Below are 11,394 nucleotides of genomic sequence, written 5' to 3'. Positions count from 1 at the left end.
TATGCATGCAGCTGCCATTATTCCAAAATCATTTGTTGTGATATGCATTTGCTCCCATCTACTTGCCTGGAGTTAAAATGGGGTACACCTGCGAATAATGATTTTAATGCAATGAGTACAGTGGTACCTTGGGTTAAGTACTTAATTTGTTCTGGAGGTCCATTCTTAACCTGAAACTGTTCTTAACCTGAAGCACCACTTTAGCTAATGGGGCCTCCTGCTGCCGCCGCACCGCTGGAGCACAATTTCTGTTCTCATCCTGAAGCAAAGTTCTTAACCTGAGGTACTATTTCTGGGTTAGCGGAGTCTGTAACCTGAAGCGTATGTAACCTGAAGTGTTTGTAACCTGAGGTACCACTGTAATGTCTTGCTTCAGAGATATTACTTTAATAGCAATATAATCTAATTAGACAGTTCAATTGTGTTTGCTCAGCTAAATGCAAGTCCTTCTTCTGCTGGACACATCTCAAGTTACTCCTATATTTATGTGGATGAAGAATGAGTGAGAAAGCCAAGAGTGGCTCTGGATGTGATGCTTAGATGGTCTTGTATAACCTCCTGATTTTACTTGTCTATTAAAAGCACAGATCTCTATAGCACTCTTAGGGAGCTGGCATTTTTTGTCTTAGTAATTTTGAAATGGTTCCAGGGCATCAGACCCCTTTTGTCTTTATACTGATTAAATCAGTTCTGACTTTCTTGCTGATCTTACATTAGAAACCTGAGAAATGCCCTGTAATTTCTCTTTGAAATTCTCTCTGGAGCTGCCCATTTTTTCTATGTATATGTCAAAACTCATAGCCAACCAATCAATGACAAACCATTAAAATCTAATACTTTAAATAATACAGTGGTACCCCGCAAGACGAATGCCTCGCAAGACGGAAAACCCGCAAGACGAAAGGGTTTTCTGTTTTGGAGGCGCTTCGCAAGACGAATTTCCCTATGGGCTTGCATCGCAAGACGAAAGCCCATAGGGAAATGCTGGCGGTCGGGAGCAAAGACTTTCGCCCACAGCCGGCCTTCAGAAGAGGACCTCTTCTGAACGCCGGCGGGGGGCAAAAGTCTTTGCTCCCCCCGCCTGCCTTCCCCCCCCCGCCTGCCCCGGGCGATCTTAAAATGCTGGCGGGCGGGAGCGAAGCGTTCGCTGCCGACCCCCAACATTTTAAAATCTCCAAGGGACAGCAGAGAAGTCTCTGTCCCGGGGAGATTTTAAAATGCTGGGGGTCGGGAGCGAAGCGTTAGCTGCCGACCCCCAGCATTTTAAAACCTTCCCGGGACAGGGGGAGATTTTAAAATGCTGGGGGTCGGCAGCTAACGCTTCGCTCCCGACCCCCAGCATTTTAAAATCTCCCCGGGACAGAGACATCTCTGCTGTCCCTTGGAGATTTTAAAATGCTGGGGGTCGGCAGCGAACGCTTCGCTCCCGCCCGCCAGCATTTTAAGATCGCCCGGGGCAGGCGGGGGGGAAGGCAGGCGGGGGGAGCAAAGACTTTTGCCCCCCGCCGGCCTTCAGAAGAGGTCCTCTTCTGAAGGCCGGCTGTGGGCGAAAGTCTTTGCTCCCGACCGCCAGCATTTCCCTATGGGCTTTCGTCTTGCGATGCAAGCCCATAGGGAAATTCGTCTTGCGAAGCGCCTCCAAAACAGAAAACCCTTTCGTCTTGCGGGTTTTCCGTCTTGCGAGGCATTCGTCTTGCGGGGTACCACTGTAATTGATTTTCAGTGCATTCCTATGGGAAACCGTGCATCGCAAGACGAAAAAACCGCAAGACGAAGAGACTTGCGGAACGAATTAATTTCGTCTTGCGAGGCACCACTGTAACTACTTTAAAATGCTTGGGTAGGACAGACTTTGTAACACATATTATTTTAATTAAGGGATGCAATTTCCCAAAGTACATTCAATACTGTGCAACTCCACATGCATTTCCTCAAGAAAATAACAATTATTTATTATGTTATTTATTAAAAACAGTTATAGATACACTTTCTGTTGCATTGCAATGCCCAAAGTAGCTTACAACCAACATTAATTAATGTATGAAAGCAATAAATAGCATCAGCAGCAAACACAAAGTTAGGGGATCGTAGCCAATACAAAACTCAGCTAAGTCCATAAGCTTTTTGAAACGACATGAGGGTTTTTTTTTTTTTAATGGCAATGAAAAACTCACCGGAAGTGGGAGACTTCCGGGTTGACGCGATCTGGAAATGGCGGATTCCCTCCGAGCTGCGGAGGGAATCGGCTCTACTGAGGACGGGTCTTGGCCGCGCCGGCGACGCGGGGACCCTTAAAAACCGCAGGCGCGGAAGCCTGCGGACTGAAGACTCGGCGGGTGCCTTAAGCGCCCCCCTGATCCACGAAGAGCCTTTTTAAAGGCTGCGGAGAGGATACGGGGGTGGCGTGGCACTGAGAGTCGACCGCTACCTCGGTGGAGCGAAGCCGCGAGCCATGACCAGAGAGCGCTGACTTTCTTCCTTGAAAATCTGGACTGAAAGAATTACCCGTGAGTAAGACGGATTGGGACTTTAAAAATTTTACCCTGAATTGGAGACGACCGGGGGGTGTGCTAAAAGGAAGTCCGCACCCCCCCTTGCAGACGATCTAAGCAACGACATAAGAGCTAAGCTGGAGAGCCTACCCTTGGTGGGGTGAGTTAAAAAGGACACTAACTTTCAAGATTTAGCTAAAGGAAATTTTGTGCTGGAGAGTGGAGTTTTGGAGACCCTCTTTATGTTTTAAACAACCCCCCCCTCCCGGGCTCGGGAACGTCCTGCCTGTGTGCCTGTGTAAGAGCTGCGGAGTTTGACAGCTGTCAAAGCTGCCAAACGGGCAGTTTAAAGTGGAAAAATCACTATCTAAGATCCCTCTGGATTAAGACGAGTTATAATTGAGCTAAAATTGTTGGAAACAAAGTAATAATAATAAGCTAAAGGACTGTTGGAGAAAAGACTAATAAGTAACCAGATTCCCCCTAGGGGGAATTCTGTGAAACTACAATGGATACAATGGCTGTGGATGGAAAGTTACTAGTGGAAATCGAAAGGATGTTTCAATTGGTGGGAATCTTACAAGAGCAGAGCTTAGCCATGAATAAACAACTTATCACTATGACCTTGGGAACAGGCAACTCTGCTGTTTGTATTGAGGACCTGAATGAGAAAGAATCCACAGCTGAATGGGAAACAATGTCTACAGAGGTGGAAGAGATTAAACAAGAAAAAGAGAAAGTAACCTTGGGAAGCAACAACCAAAAGTTGACATCCGTGGAACACAAGCAAGGAGACTCTGGGAACATATCTACCACAAGTCGGTGAAAGACGCAGAAGAAGAAGGAGGAGGTTCTGGGACAATATGGAATACAGGAACTTAAAATAAAGAAATATGATTGGGGCCTCCGTTTGGACTTTGATTTCGAAGATACAGGCTTTGTGGAAATTCTCCAGCAGTTGCTTTCAAATCTCCTTGTGGGAAGAGAATATGCTTTGATGGTGAAAGATCTTTTTCCAGACTCGACGACTGACATAAAGGACTACCAACAAGACCGGCGGAGAGGGACTGAAAGAGACTTGAAAGCCTCGGACGTGAGGAACCCAGGCTGAGAATCTTGACTTTGGATTTTTATTGGGAAGGGACAAAAACCGGGGATGGGAGGGAGGGAAGAGGAGATTCTTAAAAACTCTTAAGACTTTTAGGTTTGGTTAATATGACTTTTAATTAAGATAAAATGAAAAATCGATGGAAGAGAACTTAAGTCCAACTTAGGAAAATCAATTTTTTTATTAGAAAAGAGGTAATAAAATGAATAAGATGGTTAAGAGGAGAAATACCAACTTGCTGATATAATCTTGGGAATTGGGGTGCACGAGGGGGGGTGGGGGGAAGTCAGGGAACAAGGTTATGAAACGAGGATCTGCTGAATTTATACATGTTTGTGTCTTGTGTTATTTTTGTGTTTGTATTGTCTTTATAAAAGCGGAAAACCCAATAAAAATTTTATAAAAAAAAAAAAAGAAAAACTCACCGGAAGTGGGCAAAGCAGATTTCCCAGGATCATAAAATTTGGGAGAGACCTCAAAGGACATCTAGACCCATCTGTTGCAGATGCTGATCTGTGGCCATCCAGCCTCTACTCAAATACCTCTGGTGAAAAAGAGCCCACTACCTTCTTGATAGTTCATACTATCAGGAATTCTTCCTAATGTTTAGCTGAAGCTCCCTTTCTTGTATTTTGTTTTTTTATTATTATTAATATTTTATTAAATTTATCAGTGAGAAAATTCAGAAAAAATACAAAAACAGAAAAATACAAAGTCAAAATACAAAAATACAAACATTAAGCACAAAAAAGAAGAAAAAAGAAGAAAAAAAGAAAAACACATAAAGAAAAAACAAGACTCCCTCTTTTTTAATTTCTCATCTTTAGTTAACTTATTTCCCTGACTCCCTCACGCCTCCCTTTTTTAAAATTAGTTCAACAAATTCATATCCAATTAGTTTATCTTTTATCAGTCCCATCTTACATTTTACCTTGTTGCTAGAACCCCTTCAATTCATTTCAACATCATCAACATTCAAAAATTTTACAGTGTTTCTGTAAATAAATTTTAAATCCCTTTCTTGTATTTTGACTCCATTGGTTTGGGTCCTGCTCTCTGGAATCATTGAAAACAAATGTGCTTCATCACCTCTATGTGGCATCCCTTTGAAAATGACAGTATCATATTCCCTCTTAATAACCTCTTCTGCTGGCTAAAATATACTTCGTTCCTCTGATCTTTCCTCATAGAACTTGGTCTCCAGGGCTCTCACCATTCTGCAGACAAATTCCAGAGAACATGGTGCCCACCAAGGGATAAAGTACTGAATGAACCCTGGAGAAAGCCCTCTTTTGATGGTGGTGACTGGTGAAATGATGATAAGACCCTCTGTGGCGTTTGTACAGAGCCCCCGGTCGTCTCACGGACTATTGACCCGTACACCACTAATTCGCTGCCACCAACCAGGTAAAGGTAAAGGTAAAGGTAAAGGTAAAGGTAAAGGGACCCCTGACCATTAGGTCCAGTCGTGGCCGACTCTGGGGTTGCGGTGCTCATCTCGCTTTATTGGCTGAGGGAGCCGCCGTACAGCTTCCAGGTCATGTGGCCAGCATGACTAAGCTGCTTCTGGCGAACCAGAGCAGCGCATGGAAATGCTGTTTACCTTCCCGCCAGAGCGGTACCTATTTATCTACTTTCACTTTGACATGCTTTCAAACTGCTAGGTTGGCAGGAGCAGGGACCAAGCAACGGGAGCTCACCCGGGGATTCGAACCGTGGGGATTCGAACCGCTGACCTTCTGATCGGCAAGTCCTAGGCTCTGTGGTTTAACCCACAGTCCCCGGTAAATCACTTAGTCCCAGTCAGGTTCTCAAGTTAACAAAGATTATTTCAAACACAAACAAACTTTAACTGCATTCCAAATGTTGTTATTCTTTACCTTCTTAGTCTTATTTTATTCTGTCTCTATCTCTTCTACGTCCCCTCACACAAGAAGCCACTGCACTAACTGTCTCTCTATTTCCAACTGCCTTTCCCAACCAAACAACCAACCAACTAACCACCACCAACTAACTCAAAGCTCGGGCTAAGCCCTTTTATAAACAGTAGGCTTTCCTATTGGTCTACATTTTAACCCTTTCTCTCTCCCCTGTACAGACATTTTCTAAATGAATGGGCAAATGCCACATCCTCCAACAAATACATGTTACAGCGGAAAGGCTCCAGTGGAAGGCAGACATTATGGTCTTAATGTTTTAGAGATTGGGGTCCCCATTGTGACACTGAGGGCACTGTGTGTCATGGAGACACCTCCCTGCTTTGTGACCACCCAGATCCCCTGCCCCTAGTATTTTTATTTTTTTTGTTTTGTTACCATAATTGGAGCTGGACTAGCTGGAATCATAATGCAGGGATGCAACCACCCCACCCTCTTACCTGACTTTCCCTTAGAATGCTTCTGGGTTCCAGGTGGGGGTACTCTGCAGGCTTTTTTTGGGGGGGGAATCTGTTGGTTTCTACCATTTTTTCTTTTATTTATTTGGGAAGTGTTGCCTACTTTTTTGGTCTGTGTTTTATTTTATGTTTCCGAGTGGGGAGGGGGTGTACATGCCCCCAGAATGAAAAATGTTGAGGACCATTGATTTAGGGCTTAAAAAGTAATAATCTGCACTTTCCATTGGACTATGAAACACTACTCAGAATGTCAAAGGTACAATCCAGCCAATGTTACAATCCTATTAATTTAATATTGGAGTTTAGCACCCTCCTTTTGAAATCACTGGAACCGAGGAGTGTTGTACCTGGGCTGCATTTTGCCCCAGCTGCCTGTACTCCTTGAAAAGTCTTTTTTGCAGGCAAGAAACATGATTATTGTCTGTTGTTGTTTTTTTGCCCTGTGGTGAAGTTAAACAGAAGAAGAGAGATAAAGTCCCAAGAAATCAGCAAGGGAACTTCCATATTGCAAGTGAAAGATGGCAGGGGATCATTCACAAAAATGGAAAGAATATATCATATAGTTATCAGATGGAGACTGTGAACTCTAAAGATCAATTTTCTTTGAAGACTTTTAAAATGTCAAGCTGATTTACATAATTAAATACTAAGAGGGGGTTTTTATGAAGGTAATAAATGTGAAGCTTTGTTCCTTATATTCCAAAACCTAAAACTCTTTTTAACAGGAACTTTTAGATGTCACACTGATTACACGTACCCTAGCAACCAGAGTGTTGTTGAAACGTTAAGTGTATGAGTCATTGTAAAAAAAATTAAAAATACAGTGGGACGTTGTGAATTTTAATGCATGGCACAGCAATCCTTCATAGGAAATTATTGAGTTAAAACCTTAGGCAAAAGTTTAAGTAAAATTAAATGACCCACTTGTTGTACACCCCTAATGTAGTTCTGTGGTTTCAGAAAGTATTGTTACATGCCATCCTAATCTCTCAGCAGTAAGATATTCCAGGGTTTTTAGGTGCTTATCCAGGGTTTGTGTTTCCTTTTGGGAATGAGGGACCATGGAGACTTAATGATATATGGTTTACTTACACATATGTACAACCCGAGCCTGAGTACATTCCCTATTCCAGTCAGATCTTTAAACACCTAGAGACCTGGAAAACAAGGCTGAAATATATGGGTGTGTACACACACACACACACACACACACATATGGCACATCAAATATTTTCAGCTAACAGACCAGATTCTGGAGATAATCCCTTCTATATAGGGACAGCTGCAAATACAGACAACCTGACAGAAGCAATTTGAATTTCTTCCAGTCAGGAAAAATGACTAATGTTGGCTTGTTTATTGGCAGTCTTCTGCTACCACTGCAGCCTTCTAAAACAATAGTCAACCTGCTTCCCACCTGAATCTCCAACCACATACCTTGTTTCTTGATTCCATTAGGTTCAATTTGTTTTCTTCATCAAGGAAACAAAAGAGGACTTTTTAACCTATTAGTCACTTCACAGGAGTAGGCAGACACCCACTCACTTAGAAGTTTTTCAAGAGATTGGAGAAATAGGGAAAGTTTGAGGGAAAGGAAAACCACATGTGCAAATGAACACCTAACAGAGCACCAGGTTATTTTTGTTCAGTGACCCTTCTGCGTTCTTAACATCTCGACACAACAATTTCAAAGGGAGCTTTTATATGAATCTCTTTTCAAAATTCAACCATCCTACTCGTAAGAGTTGGAAAGGAGACACAAAACGTTGCAGGTCCAGGGGTTGTTTTTTAATGTTATTCAGTGGTATGGTCCCTGCCCCTTTCCCTTCACCAGAGTATCCCCTTGTATGCTCTAACTGTATGCAACCTGAGGCCCAAGAGATATAATCCCATGCACCACATCCTTCCATCCAAGTTGTGGTCTCCCTGGTTTAATATCCTGGGAGGTAGGGTGCGATTAAAGCAATGACAAACCTAGACAGCATCTTAAAAAACAGAGACATCACCTTGCCAGCAAAGGCCAGTATAGTTAAAGCTATGGTTTTCCCAGTAGTGATGTATGGAAGTGAGAGCTGGACATAAAGAAGGCTGATCGCTGAAGAATTGATGCATTTGAATTATGGTGCTGGAGGAGACTCTTGAGAGTCCCATGGACTGCAAGAAGATCAAACCTATCCATTCTTAAGGAAATCAGCCCCGAGTGCTCACTGGAAGGGCAGATCCTGAAGCTGAGGCTCCAATACTTTGGCCACCTCATGAGAAGAGAAGACTCCCTGAAAAAGACCCTGATGTTGGGAAAGATGGAGGGCACAAGGAGAAGGGGATGGCAGAGGACGAGATGGTTGGATAGTGTTCTCGAAGCTATCAGCATGAGTTTGACCAGACAGTGGGAGGCAGTGGAAGACAGGAGTGCCTGGCGTGCTCTGGTCCATGAAGTCACGAAGAGTCGGACACGACTAAACGACTAAACAACAACAAGAGTGTGATTGCGTGCTGAGCATTTCCTATGCTGTTTTCTTTTATTCTATTTATTATTGCATTTATATCCCACCTTTCCTGCAAGGAGCTCAAGTTGGAGAGTGTATGAGTCTCATCTTCCACATTTCACCCTCATCACAAGCCCATGAGCTAGCTTGGGCTGCAGTTTTGACTGCGCAATGTCACCCACTTGAACGCTGGTTCCCCCAGGTTCTGTTCCAACATTCCAACCACTGGGCCACCCTGTTAGTAGCAGCACTGTCTATTTCCCCCCTTTTCATTTATGTCAATGCACGGGAACATTATTGCACTAGGTCTGGGGCTGGTGCAAAGTTGCATCATTGCTTAGGCCAGGCATAGGCAAACTCCGGCCCTCCATATATTTGGGACTACAATTCCCATCATCCCTAGCTAACAGGACCAGCGGTCAGGGATGATGGGAACTATAGTCCCAAAAATCTGGAGGGCCAGAGTTTGCCTATGCCTGGCTTAGGCCATGGTTTGGAGGAATATAGGATATGTTCAGAGTCTGCTGCTCCCCTGGGCTGCTCACAATCCTAAACCTTTTTGGATGTTCTCTGACACACCTGAGGTGTTCCAACGTCAGTTTTCCCCTGTGTTCTGCCAAGATAGTGGGGCTTGTGCCAAATTCTGTGGACCCCAAGAGAGCATAACTGGAGTATAGGATTGCCTCGGGGGGGGGGGAACAATTTTAATACAGAAGTTTCAAAACAATTACAGATCGTCATGACAGAATCATTTTTCTTCTATGTTTTCTCAGGGGCTGCTTTCTTTTGCTGGGCCAATCAGGCTAGGAAGCAGCTTGGAACCAGGGTGGATGCAGGAAATCAGTTCACATCAGCAAGGCAAGGTTTATTTAAGGAATGAGTCTTGACAACTGGGAGCAAACACCACATTTGTGGTAATAGAAAGCAAGTGCTTCCTTTGTCCTCCACAAACTTGTACCTGTAACTCATAAGGGGGGCAGCCAGGATATGGACATAAAATGACACTGCTCTGTGTTTTATACAGGGCAAAACTTGGCTTCACCCAGGTCAAATACCCAGTTTGGCAACCCACCATGCACATTTATTCACACATAGGCTGGGATCCTCAATGGCAACCCTCTGGAAGTTTCACCTGGGTCAAAAAACCTTGCTAGCCCCCCTGTAGCTACATTCATTTCTCTTAGATGAATGCAAAATTGTGTTTTTGAACGTGTGATCTAGTAGATATAGGGCTGGAGTTGAAGTGGAAATACAGTGGTACCTTGGGTTACATACGTTTCAGGTTACATACGCTTCAGGTTACAGACTCCGCTAACCCAGAAATAGTACCTTGGGTTAAGAACTTTGCTTCAGGATGAGAACAGAAATCGTGCTCCGGTGGCGCGGCGGCAGCAGGAGGCCCCATTAGCTAAAGTGGTGCTTCAGGTTAAGAACAGCTTCAGGTTAAGAACGGACCTCCGGAACAAATTAATTACTTAACCTGAGGTACCACTGTACCAGGGTTCTAATCCACCCTCATCTGAGTTTTCTGCTCCAAGGGGAATGCAGTAAACTGTTACAGTTGCTTCAGTGGGAAAAAACCCCACATGAATTCCTCTTCTTAGATAAAAAACATACTCGAAATATTTTACCATTTAAAATAATGTATATATTTTTGGAGGACCAGCATTCCTCCTTCCTGCCTGCTGGTTTCCTACCTATGGGCTTGGTCCCAGCATGCCTCTTTTCTCGTTTCCTCACCAGCTGGCAGGGTAATTCTCTCCATGCAGAGGGCAGTCAACAGTGACTTCTTCCTTAGATCACCTGGGGCAACAGCAGCTGTTAAATGTGAGCTGCTTTTCTCGCTGCTGCATTTGCTCTCCATCTTTCTTAATTTTTAATGGGGAGAGGAAATCAAACAGCCCAAGAAAATTAAGACATCTAAGCACAGTTTCTCTTTCCCCCTCCCCTTATTTGTTGTAGAAATCCAGATGTTTCCCTCTTTGGCAAGGATATCTCGTATTTCTGTGCATGAACCATGAAAAGTGTAGTTCTTCTCTAAGATGGTGCAGCCATTGCGATCCTGACTGTCAGCTGCATTAAATGCGCTTGCATGCTAGATTGTTGCATTAAATGCACTTGCATGCAAGTTTGATGTGAACCTCCCTGAGATCTGTGAGAATAGGGCGGTATACAAATTTAATAATAAATAAATAAATAATCAGTTGGGTGCATCTAGAGTCTAGACTGTCACTCTCTTTGCATGGGATTCAGTTGTATTCCAGCAAATTCAGGGTGTACAATTTTAGTTGATTGGGATGTCATGTGCAACAAACCCGCTGTCCCAAAAGTTACCATATTTTTCGTCCTATAAGGCGCACCGGCCCATAGGACGCACCTCATTTTTTTGGGGGAAAATGAATTTAAAAAAATTATTCCCCCCCCAGCCCTGGCTGCCGCCCCAAGCCTTGCGCTCACCTGCCCGAAGCAGGGGAAGCCCTCCGGAGGGCTCCCCGTGCTTCGGGGCGACAGGCTGCCGCCCCAAGCCTCGCGCACCCGGTGGGACCTCCTGCCGGGTGCGCAAGGCTTGCGGACACTCGCGGGGGCTGCAGGCTGCTGCCCGCAAGCCTTGTGAGCCCGCGGGTACTCCCACCGGGCTTGCAAGGCTTGTGGATAGCTTCCTGAAGCCTGGAGAGCGAGAGGGGTCGGTGCGCACCGATGCCTCTCACTCTCCAGGCTTCAGCGAAAGCCTGCATTCGCCCCATAGGACGCACCCAGGTTTCCCCTTCACTTTTGGAGGGGGAAAAGTGCGTCCTATGCGGCGAAAAATACAGTAAGACTTTTTATGATAAGGAAATTCTCTTGTGATGTTAAGTGGGGAAAGTCGGTTGTATTTCAATTATGGCCAAAAAAAAGTAAAACAATTTCTTATCT

General features: G+C 44.3%; 1 long non-coding RNA gene across 1 annotated transcript; it reads left to right on the top strand.

Annotated features, from left to right (window-relative positions):
- Positions 1–9,005: 9,005 nt before the first annotated feature.
- On the top strand, positions 9,006–10,694 carry LOC308585267. Its single transcript, XR_014007208.1, has 2 exons — positions 9,006–9,339; positions 10,444–10,694. It is a non-coding gene; the product is annotated as an uncharacterized lncRNA (long non-coding RNA).
- The last annotated feature ends 700 nt before the right edge of the window (positions 10,695–11,394 follow it).

This window comes from Podarcis bocagei (assembly GCF_964188305.1).
Source record: "Podarcis bocagei genome assembly, chromosome: 1".
Classification (NCBI taxonomy): domain Eukaryota; kingdom Metazoa; phylum Chordata; class Lepidosauria; order Squamata; family Lacertidae; genus Podarcis; species Podarcis bocagei.
This window is presented reverse-complemented; position numbering and strand designations above follow the sequence as displayed.